Consider the following 17,673-nt stretch of genomic DNA (forward strand, 5'->3'; position numbering starts at 1 on the left):
CATCTGCTGGGTTTTTTTAGAAACACGTGTTTTTTTGTTTTAAATTTATTTAAGGTAATTCTTATGTAGGAAAAATTTAACTTTGAGAACTCATCAGTTCTCAAGGGTAAGAAATTTTAAATTCTAAAACCTTGTTGCAAAACTACAAAATGAGACGAATTTGTTGGCACCTAAAACGTCAAAGTTGGTCCACAAATAAAATATAGGGCAGTGTTAAAAAAATTGCTTCATGCAGATATACATCTATTTTATATACATATGTATATATTTTAAACCTCCAAAACAAAAATTCGTGCTGGATTACGTATGTTTATTTCCAACTACTCACCTGATAATAAAACTAACATAATATTGTAGAGCTAAACAGGAGCTAACATGAAGCCTAATGGCATTCCTTATAACAGCCTTGTTTGGGCTTTACCTACTGTTTGTGATCCAGATATATTATACAATAATTATTATTTATTATTGGTCTTCTTATTTAACCCTGTTTGTCAAAGTCTGAATGTTAGCGTTTATTCATTTGAATGGTGTGCTGAGAAATATGTACATTTTCTAGCTGATAAGGCTTAATGTCACTTTGATTTGTTATAATATTTTGAAATTTATCAGTACTAAAAAACTAAATAGGAAATTGATTATTCTGAGAAAAAAATAACTATTTTGGATACTTATCACTCTTAATATGACTCTAACTTGAGCAGCGGCCTGTTACAGTTGAAGATCTCTTTCTCGTCACAAATATAAATGTAAACAGTAATAGTTTTCGAACGGTAATAAAAAAAACGTTTTTTCCAGAACCACCTATAAGAATATTTTGTATTTTTCAAAGGTAAAGAAAACTGTTCAGTAATATTGAAACTCGTAATAATGTTTAGCCAAGTATTTGTTCACTTAGTAAGTGGTATCAAAAATACTGGCTTATGAATTACCAAATTTAGTTATTATACTTGTAATTTCTTTCATAGATTTTTATACATTGATTGGTTATGAGCTGTGATCTATTTTATGTGAGGGGGTAAATCTCATATAGCAAAATTAAAATACAAATTTAAACTATGGTAATAATTATGTTTTATATTTGTATTTGATCAAATAACATGGCTTGATATTATTGAAGCATGTAGTTTTATACACGACTTTTCCCAGCTAAGGGACGTAAGTACAGCTGACTGACTGTCACTGAAGATAAAGTGTTCAAAGCTCTTTGCCAATGCTTCAAGAGAGAATTTCCTCCTTTGTAGTTCCTCTTTACATTTAAATCACGTAATCAATCATTGAAGGTTCTTCCTTTAACACTTTGATTACCTAGTTTGAATTGTAACACAGAATAAAAAAAAATGAAACAATTGTATTTAAAGCATTCTAACATTATTTTACAATGCAAAAGATAACGGCAAATTGTTGATATTTTACGGAGGATTTATACGGTGTTCGTGAATTCAGTATGCATTATGTTCTTCAAATTGGGGAGCAAGCTTGTCCACTAGTAGATAGCGGGACTTCGGTACCTTAGGACCTGGGTACGAATACCGCAAATCGCCGAAGGGTTTTATCTAAATTATAATGCTGCAACCTCTAAGTCTAGTTTGAAGTAATGTGGAAAATAAACGCGTAATAGTGCCTAATATAATAGGAAACAAATCTAGTCTTCAAATATAGTTAATCCAATCATCTTGTACACGTTACTGAGACGATGATTGAACTCGTGAACTCGTTGCTTACACCTCAGACTAGAGGAGCGAACTGGTCTAGTAGTAGAGCTAGGGGCTTCAGAGGTCGAGGCACTGGGTTCAAATCCTGCTAATCACCAATGGATTTTATCCATGTGATAATGTCACAATTCTCTAAGACTAGCTTGAAGTAATGTTTAAAACAGTTCTGAGCTAGAACCTAGGGACCTAGGATGCTAAAATACAATAAACAAACACCTACTAACGGCATGGCCAGTAGTGGAGAACTGCCGGTTTTACCTCACTTTAGACACGTTTTTCCCATGTTATTCTTATGGGGATCATTTTTTGGCCACCAATTCCAAAAATCCTGATCTTTGCCCAAATATCCCTATAAAATTGTCAAACCTTATTTCTTAGTTATTCCCTATAAATATATTCGATATTAAGCAAAAAATAAAAAAAAACTAATTATTTCATTTATTGACCCATGCATGTGTATATGTATAGTAGTATAGTTTGTCGGTGCCGTTTTTTGTGGTGCGAGGTTTTTGGGCCAACTCCTCCCCCCCTCACCCCTCACCCCCTCACCACTCCCCTCTGCCCCATGCACAATTGCTAGTACATCTATCATTCCCCTTTCCAGTTGATATATTATATTTCTATTTCAAAATCATGTATGTGCGTGGTTTGCACACGAACTCGGCTCATGGCGTGGGCACGCTCCGGGCTCCTGCTTCTTGCCTCTAGTGGTGACGTGGTGAAAATGTCACTCCCTTGGGCTTGCTCCTTGCTAGTCTTGGATCTGTTGAAGTAATTTTCAATTTCTAGCTGAAAATTTTTAAAATTTCCAAAATTTTGAAATTTTCGAAAAGTCTATAAATAGAAGTGGCACAAATTTTTTTTGTTATATATAAAAATGAGGCCCACCTGTCAACACTGCTCTGTGTCGCTCTCCACCAAAAGTAACCTGATTCGCCACTACAAGGTAATTCATCAAATGAATGTATGTAAAGTTTGTAATTTAATCTGTGATAGTAACATTGCTCTAAAATCACATATATTACAAAGTCACAAGAGTTGTAGTTTTTGTAAGAAAAATATTGTTGGACATTTTAGAAGACATGTAAATTCTTGCAACAAATGTCCATACACGATGATTAAATTTGTTAGTGAATCGATTAGAGCTGAACTTGAAAATAATCTCAAGTCTTGTCCTCTGCCGATAAAATGGACGTTAGTTAGGAGAATCAAATTTATAAAATATTCAATGGATCAAAATGGAAAATTAGTTAATGAGAAAGATTGTATTGCGGATTTTAGAAGCCTTACTATCTTAACTATTGAGAAGAGAGATTTAAAGCCTCAAATTGAAAATGCACTTTTAAAGATTGATGCTTCCATACACAAATATCAAGCCCAAGGCAGTGGATGGATATATGACCATACTAAATATTGGCAGTTGCACGTTTACAAGTATAAACCCCTAACTCCAAAGTCATATATCCCCACACCAAAAAGTATTCAATCAAAACATGCTGTTTTAAATATAAAGAATTATGATAATAAATGCTTTCTTTGGTCGATTTTAGCAGCTTTACATCCAAGGAACTCTAATGAACATGCTGAAAGGGTTTCTAATTATGTACCATATGAAAGTCAGTTAAATATGGCAAATATAAAATATCCAGTAAAAATATCTGATATAGATAAATTTGAAACACAGAATAATATAAGTGTTAATGTATTTGGGGTTGAATATGATAAATTTATACATCCATTAAGAACAACTAAACTGAATACTAGTAATACTCATGTAGATCTATTGTTATTACAAGAAGGTCGTAAATCACATTACTGTTTAATTCGTGATTTTGATAGGTTAATGTTCCACTCTACAAAAGATGACCATAAAAAGCATTTTTGCAAGTTGTGTTTGCAACATTTTTACACTAATGATATATTAGAACGTCATACAATATATTGTAAAAACTTTGATGCTCAACGAGTGGAAATGTCTAAACAAGATACATTACAATTTAAAAATTATAAATATCATCTTAAAGCCCCATATGTAATTTATGCAGATTTTGAATGCTTTATAAACTCTAATATACATATTCCATCGGGATTTGCATTTGTCGTAGTAAAAGATTCAAAAATTATTTCTGAAGAGTTGTACAGTGGCACAAATGTTATGGATGTGTTTTTTGAAAGATTATTTCAGGCTTATGATTATATTAAAAATCAAATGGCAATATATATTCCTCTTCAAATGACCCCTGAGCAAGAGGTATCTTTCCAAAACTCAACACATTGTCACATTTGTGAAAAGCCCCTATATTTTGATAGGGTGAGAGATCATTGCCATTCCTCTGGACAATACCGTGGAGCTGCCCACAATGATTGTAATTTAAACTATAAAGTAACAAAGAAAATACCAGTATTCTTCCATAACTTGAAAAATTATGATGGTCACATAATAATGCAACATTTGGGAAAATTTAATAATCGTAAAATTAATTGTATAGCTAAAGATATGGAAAAATATATATCATTCTCTGTTGATGATTTAGTATTTTTAGATTCATACAACTTTCTGTCCCTTCCATTATATAAATTGGCTTCCAATTTGAACACATTTAGATTCATACAAAATCCACTACTACAACGTAAAGGTGTATATCCCTATGAATATATGACGGGACCAGATAAGTTTGCAGAGTCTCTACCCCCAATTGAAACATTTTACAGTTCTATAACTAAAGAACATATCTCTCCCAATGAATATGAACATGCTAAAAATGTATGGACCCATTTTAATATAAATAATTTACAAGAATATCATGATTTATATCTTAAAACAGATGTATTGCTACTGGCTGATGTGTTCGAGACATTTAGAGACCTATGTTTAAAGGATTACAAACTTGACCCTGTACATATGTATTCACTTCCTGGACTTACATGGGAGGCCTGTCTTAGAATGACAGGAATAAAATTACAAATATTCAAAGATGTTGACATGCATTTGTTCATAGAAAGTGCGATCAGAGGAGGAGTCAGTATGATTTCTACACGTTACGCTAAAGCAAATAATAGATATATGGGTGAACACTATGATCCCAATCAAGAGAGTGTCTATTTAATATATTTAGATTGTAACTCACTATACTCTACAGCAATGTGCGAGCCACTGCCTGTGGATGGATTCAGTTGGACTAATGAGATAGACTACAAATATAATCAAAATGATGAGTTTGGATACATTTTAGAAGTTGATTTAAAATATGATAAAAGCTTACATGATTTACATAATGACTATCCATTAGCGCCTGAGAAAATGAATGGCAAATTAATACCTAATTTAAATGACAAAACTAAATATATTTTACATTATAAAGCATTACAAAAATATGAGGAATTGGGTTTGATTGTAACAAAATACCATAGAATTTTAAAATTTAGACAGTCTAAATGGCTTGCGCCCTATATTAATTTTAATATTGAAAAACGCAAATGTGCTAAAACTGATTTCGAAAAAGACTTTTATAAATTGTTAAATAATAGTCTCTTTGGTCGAACAATCATGAATCAACGCAAGTTTCGTGATATATATCTTAAGGATGAGTCACTATTAACAAAATATGTCACTAATCCAAGGTTTGACTGTAGCAAAAAGTTTGATAACAATTTACATGCTATACATTTAAATAAATTAGTTGTAAAGTTTAATAAACCAATATATTTAGGAATGACCATTTTAGATATCAGTAAAGTAATAATGTATGATTTCCACTATAATTATATGTCAAAATTTAAGAACAAAAGATTTCTAATGACAGATACAGATTCATTAATGTATGCTATAGTTACAGAGGACTTTTACAAGGAAATAGAATGTGACTTACACTATTTTGATACCTCTGGATATAGTAAAGACCATTTCTTATACTCTGATAAAAATAAAAAAGTCACTGGAAAGTTTAAAGATGAATTAGGTGGTCATATTATGTATGAATATTGTGGTTTAAGACCAAAGTTATATTCTTACATTCCTCTAAAATGGTTATATGAAGAAGACAAGCAAGCTTTAGAGGTGAAGAAAGCTAAAGGAGCTGATGGTGCCACTGTTAAACATCTCCTCAGACATCAACATTATTTGAACTGCCTTGCAACTGGGCAAGATTACTATGAGAATGTGACAAGAATTAAATCTATAAATCATCATCTTCAAACCTTAACCATGAATAAAAAAGTACTATCCTTTGACGATGACAAGAGGTTTATTCTAGAAGATGGCATCAATACTCTTGCGTTCGGTCATTATAAAATTGATGTTCAAAATGTGTAGATATATAATAAATACAAATGTTAAAAAACTCCAATCTTTCATTTATTTACCCTTACCATCCTCTTGATAGAATTGGTCAAACATAAATCTATATTTGCCATTATTCTTTGGCCTTTCTTTGTCTATTACAAGAAAGCCGTATTTAGTTTTATCCCAACATTGGTGGCAGAGATTTTTAAATTGGTCAAATGAAAAGTCATTACCAACATGATTGTGATATACATGTTTTAAATTTAAATCATCTTGTTTAAATAATATTAGGAAATTTACATTATCACGTAAATGTTTGTGTACTTTGCTGTAAGATTGACACAAGTAAAAACAGTTAATATTTTTATGTCGACCCATTGAGAAAAATTGTGTAATATTTGGACTATTTATGTCATCAAATACAACAACTGACTGTGATTTTACATCATTTGGTGTGATTTCACAGTCAGTAAACGTGTGTAATTTCACTTCATCACACAAACTAAATATTTCAATTATTTTTTTATATTTTTCTTGTTCTAACGATTTGGATATTAAATATAAGTTTGTAAATTTTAATCCTTCCTTTCTTACAATTAAGTTATAAATTACAACCGTCTTCCCACTTCCACTTGGACCACAAATAACACATCGAATATTGGTAGGAAATAGACCCAACTTCTTTGGTATATACTCCTTAGTATGTGATATTTTGAATTTATGTTTTTGTTGAATAAAAGACATTTTTTATATAATAAAAATGGTAAAAAATGTTAATAAGAAAACATGTAAAAAGGGCAAAGGTTTATTCCTAAAGCCTTACAGGGGTCGAGGGTTATTGAATACTCTTATAAATAACCTTCCATTCCCACTTCACATACCATCATATCGGTACTGTGGACCTGGAACGAATATACGTGAGAATATAGCTAAAAATGTACCTCCAAAAAATAAACTAGACTCTTATTGTAAAGAGCATGACATATTCTACATGAATAATCCTGATACCGCTGCTCGGAACAAAGCAGACATGAGATTAGCAGACTTAGCTTGGACTAGAGTAACGGCGAATGATGCAAGTCTTGCTGAAAGAGCTGCTGCTTATGCAGTGACAAATTTGATGAAGGCAAAAGCAAAGATGGGAATGGGATTAAAATTTAATAAAAAAGATGGACAACTACCAGCTGTTAGAGGCCGCAAAAGACGTGCCTCACTTCAGGGGAGTGTACCTAAAAAGCGAGCTAAAAAATCTAACACCAAGAGTAAAAGAGTGCGGAATAGTTAATTTAGACAGTTCATCTGGCACACATTGGACAGCTTATCGTAAAAATAAAGATATTGTAATTTATTTTGACCCATTTGGAATCCAACCTCCAAAAGAAGTAATTAAATATTTTGAGGGATATAAAATATTCTATACAACTGATCAAATACAAGATTTAAATAGTTCTATTTGTGGAATTTTATGTTTATCATTCATAAAAAATATTTCTTTATAAAAATGGATTCATTTACTATAACATTTTCGGGTACAGAGCCAGAGCTAAAGTCAGTGTTCTTTCCTCCCATAGAATTAAATGATGATTATGTTATTGGATTGGTAGATTTTCAAAGTTATAATTCAATATTTAATGTTAAAAAACCACTAAATACTTTAACATATTACAAAGTAGAGAAAATGACATTACCAAAAGGAGATATCTCAGTTGATGATTTAAACCGGTTATTAAATGGAAAACTTAAAGTTATAGTAGATAAAAATGGAGAAGCATTAATTAATACTAAATCCAAACTTTTATTCAAAGGGCTTATTCCAAAATTAAATCAACTTAAAGGAAAAAAATTAACCATTAGTGAAGGTGATGATGTTTTCTATTATGACCACAATGCTCCAGTTACAATAGAAATTTCTGAAGGAACATATGAGGTGGTTGAGCTTGCAAAGGAAATTCAAAAGCAAGTCCCAGACTTTTTCCTTACAGCTAATAATAAAACTATGAAAGCGACACTACTTTCTAGCCACGTGTTTGATTTTACAAAACCATGTTTAGGGTCTATTTTATTAGGATTTAAAGGTGTTTCTACTCCTGGTGTTCAGTTTGAATCTACAAATAAAATAAACATTAATAATGTAAATGTGATTAGAGTAAAATGTAATATTGCAAACGGGTCCTATTTAAATGGCAACAAATCACACACCATACATAGCTTTTATCCAGAAGCTCCTCCTGGCTACAAAATTATTGAAGTTCCAAGAAATATTATATATTTTCCTGTAAATAAGAGAAGTTTAGATGTTGTCAGTATTACATTTGCCGATCAACATGACAAGGCAATTGACTTTAACGGAGAAGAAACTACAATTACTTGTCATATAAAAAAGATATGAGAATTTATAAGAATTTATCTATAAGTGTACAAAATGCTAGGTTCCTAAAGTCAATAGGACTAAAGTTAAAATTTTCTATTAATAAAAATGGAAGATTTTCTAGACGTTACAGGGAAATCCCAATTCGACGATAGTGTGGTTAAAATTACAAATCACTCCTATGTTCCCCACAATACTTTAGCAATAAATAATTCTGATGAAATTCGAATATGTATTAATAATCAAGATTTGCTAACTCTCCCGTGTAGGAGTTATCTGTATATTAAGGGAGAAATTGAGAATCATGATAAAGGCCATTTTATAAATAATGCATTTGCGTTCTTATTTGATGAAATTAGATACGAAGTTGCAGGTAAAGAAATAGATATTGTAAGAAACCCAGGAATTTCTAGTCTTATGAAAATATTGAGCTCTTACAATAAAACAACTAAATTGTCAAATGTAGCATTTGATTCTGACACGAATTTAAAAGAGTTCCATAAAGGTGGCAAGTTTAGTACATGTTTACCATTAGAGCTGTTAATGGGTGTATTTGAGGATTTTAATAAGGTATTAGTAAATGTCAAACAAGAATTGGTGTTGAAAAGATCCAAAAATGATTTGAATTGTATATTAACAACCACTAGTGCTCCAGCCAGTGGCACTGCTGATACGATTCCCAAAATTACACTTAACTCAATTCAATGGGTGATGCCACATGTGATACCATCAGATGGAGAGAAGTTACAATTACAAAAGATGTTATTGCAAAATAAAAATTTGCAAATTGCATTTAGAAGCTTAGAGCTGCATGAACTTCCATCATATCCCAATACTACAAGACATACATGGTCAGTAAAGACATCTTCTAGTTTGGAGAAGCCTAGGTATATTATATTTGGTTTCCAAACAGCTAGGGACAATAGTGCACGAAAAAGAACTGATGAATTTGATCACTGTAAATTAAAAAATCTCAAAGTATTTCTAAACTCTGAATATTATCCTTATAGTGATTTAAATCTCGACTTTGAAAATGGAGATGTCTCTAAAGCTTATGAGATGTTTATGAGGTTTAGCGAGACTTACTATAATACTATCCCAGATCCTATGATTAGTAGGGCTGAGTTTATGAAGAAATATCCACTAATTGTAATAGACTGTTCTAGACAGAACGAAACAGTGAAAGAAGGAATTGTTGATATTAAATTAGAGATTGAAACTGCAGAAAATGTGCCAGCAAATACATCTGCATATTGTTTGATAATACATGATAAAGTGTTTGAGTACAATCCTTTGTCAAATGAGATAAATAAAATGTAAATAAAAGATGAAAAATATTCAACAAGAATTGGTTGACTCTGCAAATCAAATACGAGAGAAATATAGAGCTTTAAAACGTGGCAAGTTTCTAGAGGCTGAAGAGAGGTTCCAAACATTCCAACCTTTAATAGAGCCATTACAAGAATTAAAGAAAATCACATCAGAGAGGCCTCGAATGGAGATACTCCCAATGACTCCATCTAGAATATCAATGATACCAAGATATCAACAACAACAACCATTACAACCATTACAACCATCCACCCCACAGAAATTAGATTTTGGTCTTTTAGCATCAGACTATTTAGGAAATTACCTCAGTAAAAGTAGTATGACAGACACTACATATGGTATTAGACGAGAAGCAAATAAATTTTTTATTGGAAATAAGGAAGTTGATATTGGCAATGATGATGTTACAGTTGCAAATAAAACCTACAAGGGGACAAAAGGTTTATGGGAATTGTTAACGTTAAAAGAACCTGAGAACTATACTCAGGCTGATTTGCAAAATTATAAAGAGATTTTGGAAGCTACAAATGGACATTTAAAGAGTTACAAAGATGGTGCACCAATTTCAAGTAATAGACATACTAAATATCTTAATATAATTAAACCTCTATTTAAATCTGTTGGTGAAGGTTTGAGACAAGTGACTGGTAATAAAATAGACTATATTTATTGGGATGATCCTAATGAGCTTGTAGATAGGTTAAGACTTCTTTGGCTAAGTCGCCAAGCCGGTAACTCAGGAGTGGATAATGAAATGGATTCCATTATTGAGGAATTGAGAGAAAGTGGAATTATTTATTAAATAAAAATATGTTTATAGATAAATTTTATCGTTTATATAATCCATATAATAAGCCTGCAGAACCCAGGGCGGCAACCATGAGTAGTGAACCTACTTTAAATTTACAAGATGATAGTTGGAATTGTTTAAACCGTAAAATTGGTAATGTTAAAGATGGGGAGTTTGTAGATGATGTATCAACTTTAGGACAGACATTAACTAGAAAAGGTGATGTCTTTTTACAAGGTAAAACTAAATATGAGTTTTTAGAATCTAAGAATAAAAAGTGGAATGCTAAAAAACAGAAAATTACTAATGTGGAAAAGGGTGAAAGTTTAGATTATGTGCCCACTTTACAACAGACTTTAATACGAACAGATGGTGGTACATTTGTACAAGACAATAAAAATTATGAATTTTTAGAATCAGAGAATGGTGTTTGGAATGCTAAGAAACGGAAAATTACTAATGTAGAAAAGGGTGAAAGTTTAGATGATGTGCCCACTTTACAACAGACTTTAATACGAAAAGAAGATGGTAAATTTATACAAGATGATAATAATTATGAATTTTTAGAATCAGAGAATGGTGTTTGGAATGCTAAGAAACAGAAACTTAGCAATTTGATGGAAGGTACAGATAGTAAAGATGCTGTGAATGTTTCACAAGTTCCAAAAATGGAAGCAGGCTATTGGAGTTTTTATAATAAAAGGTTAGTACGTGTTAAACCTGCCATTGATGAAACTGACTGTGTTATAAAAGAACAGACTATAACTTTTGATAAAAAAGAAAAATGTTGGGATGCCAAAAAACAATTTATAAGAAATCTACCAGAGGGGGAACATTCGGATGATATTTGTCTAATGTCACAAGCTATGCATTACGATGGATCAAAATTTGTATATGGAGAAAAAAATTTTAATTTGATGGAATATAATCCTGATTTATTAGTTGCTGACCCCACATCTTTGAGTGGATTTAAGTATATAGATAATAGACCATATATACCAGAAAACTATGTATTTAAAAGAATGGAAGATAATCTATTGATTGGGGCTAATGGTGATGTATTTAGAGTTACAGGAAAGGATGATGTTATAAAAAATGAATGAAATTGCATACGAACTTCATAAGCCTGCAAGAAAGAATTTCATTAGAAGGTCTTTTAAAGTATTGGGTATAAACGAAACTGTACAAATAGATTTAATTGATATGCAAAACTATGCTAGAGAGAATTCTGGCAATAAATATATTTTAACTTTAATAGATACATTTTCTAAAAAAGCTTATGCTGCTCCACTAAAGAATAAGACAGGGTTGGTGGTTACAGAAGCCATTAAAACCATTCTACCAAAGGGGGTTAAAAACATTCAATCTGACAATGGAAAAGAATTTTTTAATCAATATTTTAGCAAACTAATGAAAAAATTAAATATTAATCACTATCACACATTTTCTACAACTAAGGCTGCAATTGTGGAGAGGTTTCAGAGAACTTTAAAGAATTGGTTATATAGAGAATTTAGTGCTCAGGGGAGTTATAAATGGTTGGATTTACTTCCAAAGTTAATTCGAAAATATAATAATAAAGTGCATAGATCTATAGGAATGAAGCCTAACCAAGTGAATATTAAGAACAGTAAATATGTGCATGAGAGGTTGCATGAAAGGACTTCTAAAGTAGTGCAAGTTAAAAAGCCAAGATATAAGGTAGGTGATAGCGTGAGAATTTCCAAGTATAAACATGTTTTTAGTAAAGGATATACCCCAAATTGGACAGGGGAACTATTTACAATATCAGAAGTTAAGAATACAAAGCCTGTGACTTATATCTTGAAATATGAAAATGGTAATATAATCAGAGGAGGCTTCTATACAGAGGAGTTGTTAAAGACCAAATATAAAGACATGTATTTAGTAGAAAAGGTAATTAGGAGAAAAGGTGATTTATTGTATGTCAAATGGCTTGGGTTCCCAAGTAGCCAGAATTCATGGATTTCCACTAAGGATGTCCAAGGGAGCATGCCCGCGACCAGGAGCGCGCCCACGCCATGAGCCAAGTTCGCACATACAAGATTTTGAAATAGAAATATAATATATCAACTGGAAAGGGGAATGGTAGATGTACTAGCAATTGTGCATGGGGCAGAGGGGAGTGGTGAGGGGGTAAGGGGGGGAGTTGGCCCAAAAATTTCGACCCCCAAAAAACGGCGGCGACAACCTATACTACTATACATATACACATGCATGGGTCAATAAATGAAATAATTAGTTTTTTTTTTATTTTTTGCTTAATATCGAATATATTTATAGGGAATAACTAAGAAATAAGGTTTGACAATTTTATAGGGATATTTGGGCAAAGATCAGGATTTTTGGAATTGGTGGCCAAAAAATGATCCCCATAAGAATAACATGGGAAAAACGTGTCTAAAGTGAGGTAAAACCGGCAGTTCTCCACTACTATGGCCAGACCAGAAAATCTTCGTTTTAAGTATCTTAATAGCTTTACATTTTAAATTAATTATTCATATCAACTTAAGTATTAAGACTCCTGTTTATAACACGTTTAGTGAACACCTTAACTATGAAATTTCAACAGTATTTTATTTAGCACTCCATTCTTCTTAGTAATTGGTATATCTTAAGTTTATGGAAATAATCATAAGCTTAATTTCAGGCATCAAATGTCTTTATGGGTTAAAACTTGCTAGCAAGTCTCACAGTACTTTAAGCGAATATAATATTAAGATAGTTGTCAACAGTATTCGAACAAGGCAATAAACGTTTATCAACAATTAAATTCTGAGTTGCTCGATATGAGAATGGGACATTGAAGACACTTCTATTATTGTCATCTTCCCGCTTAGGAATCCGGATAGAACAATAAACATTATACCCGAATCCATGCAATACGTTTCCTATTGTTTGTAAAACAACAATGGTTAAAGTTTAGATAATACCTAAAGCAATCGTACTAATTCATATGTCTTTAATGGTTGTATTTCAATTGTCGTAATTTAAAGAAGAATTGTAGACTAGTACTAAAATGAGTTATCTACGTTGTCCATTTCCACCGTCAAAACTGTGGTAGATAATGTGAATTAAAAGTTTTAAGATAAACAGGGTTTAGAAGTAAACACTATGAAATTGCAATGGGCACTGATCTAACAAAAAATAATTACAGAACATACTATCGCTAACTATTTTAAGGTATGTTGCAACCATTCTTAAGTAGGAAAAAATACTTTTATCAAGGAAAGATTTAAGTTTGCCGAATGAGAGGAACATGTAACTAAGTCCTGTCAGAGGAGGAATAATTGAGGAAAAATTCTCTAAAATTTGTTTTTTGGTACGAACTTACTATTTTAATTAAAATTCATGTTGTAGCCCCAGAGCTATCGGACATTATGTAAGACTAAAATTCTCACTTATCCTCGCCACAGCCCAAAAAATATGTCAATTCAGGATATGTTTCGGTTTTAAACCAGCTGACGATTGTTTTGACATCAAAACATGTCCTGAATACGTACAGGATTAAGTAGGTAATTAAGTCTTAAATTATTCACTCTTTTAGCATTTCGAGTGCAAGAGTTCACACTAAGGAGCGTGAAATGAAGCATATATTTTATTGAGCAGTGACGGGATTACATAGGTAATTTAGTCCTAAATATTTTACTCTTTTAGCATTTCGAGTGCAAGAGTTCACACTAAAGAGCATGTCATGAAGCATATGACGTCATCGAAACAATAATTATGTTTATGTTTAACATAAAACAATAAAACTTAGGTGTGCAGCTATATCTTGCCATTCATACAAACTTTTACAAAATATTTAATTCAACATAGAAAATAGTTGATACTGTTTAACAGTTGAATTGAATTGAATTGAAAATAACTTTATTCATAAATCATACAAGTATATACATTGACGGGCGTCAAGTGATCATTTTATGGTTTTGCTATAAAACGTTGGGAGTGAATGACTACTAGGGCTGGTTTACGACGTGGAACTAAATAAACATGACGCTTCCATTAGGATATCTCCATTGTTAGGAATACTGACAGAGGCATGTCTTGTTGAGATAATGGTGAATTGTGTTCCAAAAACGTGGAATACGTAGCTTGATGCATCTTAATAAGATTGTGGAAACATTTCATAACTCATAAATAATGTTTAATATTAGTAAATAATGTGACAGACAGTCTTGTTAAACACGTTTTTTATGTTTATAAATCCGGAATGGATAAGGAATTATATTAATTATGTCTAATAAATGTTTAGTTACATTTATTTAAAGTTGACTAATCTTAACCCAAGTTAAAATCTACGATTGGTGCAATCGTTGATTATTAAATAAATAATAATGTAAATAGTAAAATAGTATTTTTTATTTTCCAAGTATTTATTCAATAACTGCATATTTTTTTATCAAAAACGGAAAAGTTAATGGTCAGGAAGCTTTGTGAGACATTTAAGAAAAACACGACCAGAATATAATGTAAGACAAACATTATAATTAATTGGATAACATTTTTGTAAAATTCTATCTTGTAAAATAGCTGAAGATAACATAATTTGTCATAGCACAAGTTTAGCTGGTGTCATATCGAGATTAAAGAGGCAAGGTTTTTCATGACAAGTATTTGGACTTGATCCAACAATTTTGCAAACCTTCGCCGGGTCTTGCCTTCTAATTAAGTTTACGTTTGTTAATGTCTCGTTTTTGACAAACTGTAAAGTCGTATGTTATTAATGTTTTAATACATTGACTTACAAACATTGACTTTAAATCACTGTAATTTATCTTTAGGGGATTATAACTTAGTTATACCAACGCTGATCTTATATAGTATAAAAAAAAGGTGGTGAATAAAATAGTCCTTCAAGAGCCACCTATAGAACACTCATTTACGATTTTGACATTTCAGCGAATGCTCAATCCACAAGTCACAAGAAAACCGTTTGGTAATATTGAAACGCTTAATAATGTTTGAGACGATTATTTGTTTATTTTGTAAGACTAAATCTGAAGTAAACAAATTCAAATACAAAACTGTATTAAATCTTAAGGTCCCTAATAATTATAGCTTGTATTTAAATTTGAATAAAATAACACGGCTTAATTTTATTGAAGCGTGTAGTTTTATACAACACATGACTTTTCCCAGCTAAGAGACGTAAGTATAGCTGACTGACTGTCACTGAAGATAAAGTGTTCAAAGCTCTTTGCCAATGCTTCAATAGATAATTTCCTCCTTTGTAGTTCCGCTTTATATTTAAATCACGTAATCAACTAGTGAAGGTTCTTCCTTTAACACTTAAAGTACAAAGCTAGAATTGTAGCTTCTAATAAAAAATAAAAGGAACATTTAATTGTAGTTGAGGAACTTTAACATCATTTTCACAATTAAAAATATTATCAAATATTTGTTTACCTATAAATATAGTATGTAAGTGAACGTATTGTTTTCGTCAAAATTTTGGAGTTTGGATTTTAGGAGGTTATATATTAACGTTTAGACCCCACTGAACCCAAAAAGTAGTTTTTGAGGACGTGTGTGCGACTGTGCGTGTGCATGTGCGTGTAAGTGGATGTGAATAGAGCTACAGACCACACCTGCCCAATGTTTACGAAATTTGGTAAGGGGGTTGTAATCTATAATGTCTCTAGGTCTTATTTAATTATGCTATTTTTATTAGCTTTTTATTTCGCAATCATTCCTCTTAGAAATTGGTATATCTCAATAAGTTCATGGAAATAACCATAAGCTTACTCTTAGGCATCATATGGGCTAAAACGTACTAGCAATGTAAGTAAGTTTCTCAGTAATTTAATCGAATTAAATTTAGACAATTCCAGGTAAAGTGTTTGAACGAGGCCATTAACGTTTATCAAAAATTAATTACGAGTAGCTTGAGATGAAAACATTCAAGACACTTCTATTGTTGTCATCTTCCCGCTTAGGAAACCGGATAGAACAATAAACATTAGACCCGAATCCATGCAATACGTTTTCTATTGATTGTAAAACGACAATAGCGAGGATGAGATAGTGCTCGCATCAATTATATAAATTCCAATGGCTTTCTTGGTTTTATTTCAAATGTCGTCTCATGGAAAAGAATGGTAAAAAATATATCCATAGTACTGAAATGGGTTATTTACTTCCTCTACTGCCTTGTATGTCAAAACTGTGGTGGTAATGTGAATTATAAGGTTAAAGATTAACAGGTTTTACAGGTAAACACTCTTTAAGAAATGTCAATGGTCACTGACTATTTTGTGGGTTGAAACCATCCTTTCCTTAAGTTGGAAAAATGAATACTTTTACCAAGGAAAGATTTACATACGGTTAATGAGAGGAACATGAAATTGAATCCTACCAGAGAATGACTAATTAAAAACAAATTCCCTAAATTCTACGATGGATAAAACTCTTTTAGCATTATGGGTGCAATATCTCACACTAAAGAGCATGACTTGGCATATACAACTTTAACTAAACAAAAGCTATGTTTAATAGTTTAACAAAACCAATAAACCTCAGTTTGTGTAGAGATATCTTTGATTAAGACTTGTTTCACATACAAACTGTTGCAAAAATATTTCATAAAAAAAAATAGTTGATACAAAATATTTAATTCAACATAGAAAATAGTTGACATTGTTTAACAGTGATAATTTTATGGTTTTGCTATAAAACGTTGGCAGTGAATGACTACTAGGGCTGGTTTACGAGGTGGAACTAAATAAACATGACGCTTCCATTAGGATATCTCCATTGTTAGGAATACTGCCAGAGGCATGTCTTGTTGAGATAATGGTGAATTGTGTTCAAACACATAATTAACATAATTAACACATAGAAACATTTCATAGCTCATAAATAATGTTTAATATTAGTATATAATATGACAGACAGTCTAATAAAACACGTTTTTATGTTTATAAATCCGGAATGGATAAAGAATTGAGTTAACTAATGTTTAATATAATTTATTTAAAGTTAACCGGTGTTAACCAAAGAAAAAAAATAAGCTTGGTGCAATCGTTGATTATTAAAAAAAAAATGACTATTTCTTACTCTCCAAGTTTTATTCAATAACCAATAACTGCATATCAGAAACGGATAAGTTAATGGTCAGGAAGCTTTGTGAGACATTTAAGAAAAATCACGACCAACATAATAA

This window comes from Macrosteles quadrilineatus, unplaced genomic scaffold, assembly GCF_028750875.1.
Source record: "Macrosteles quadrilineatus isolate MER2022 unplaced genomic scaffold, UCM_ALF_1.0 Scaffold_2__2_contigs__length_208266976, whole genome shotgun sequence".
Taxonomy (NCBI): Eukaryota; Metazoa; Arthropoda; class Insecta; order Hemiptera; family Cicadellidae; genus Macrosteles; species Macrosteles quadrilineatus.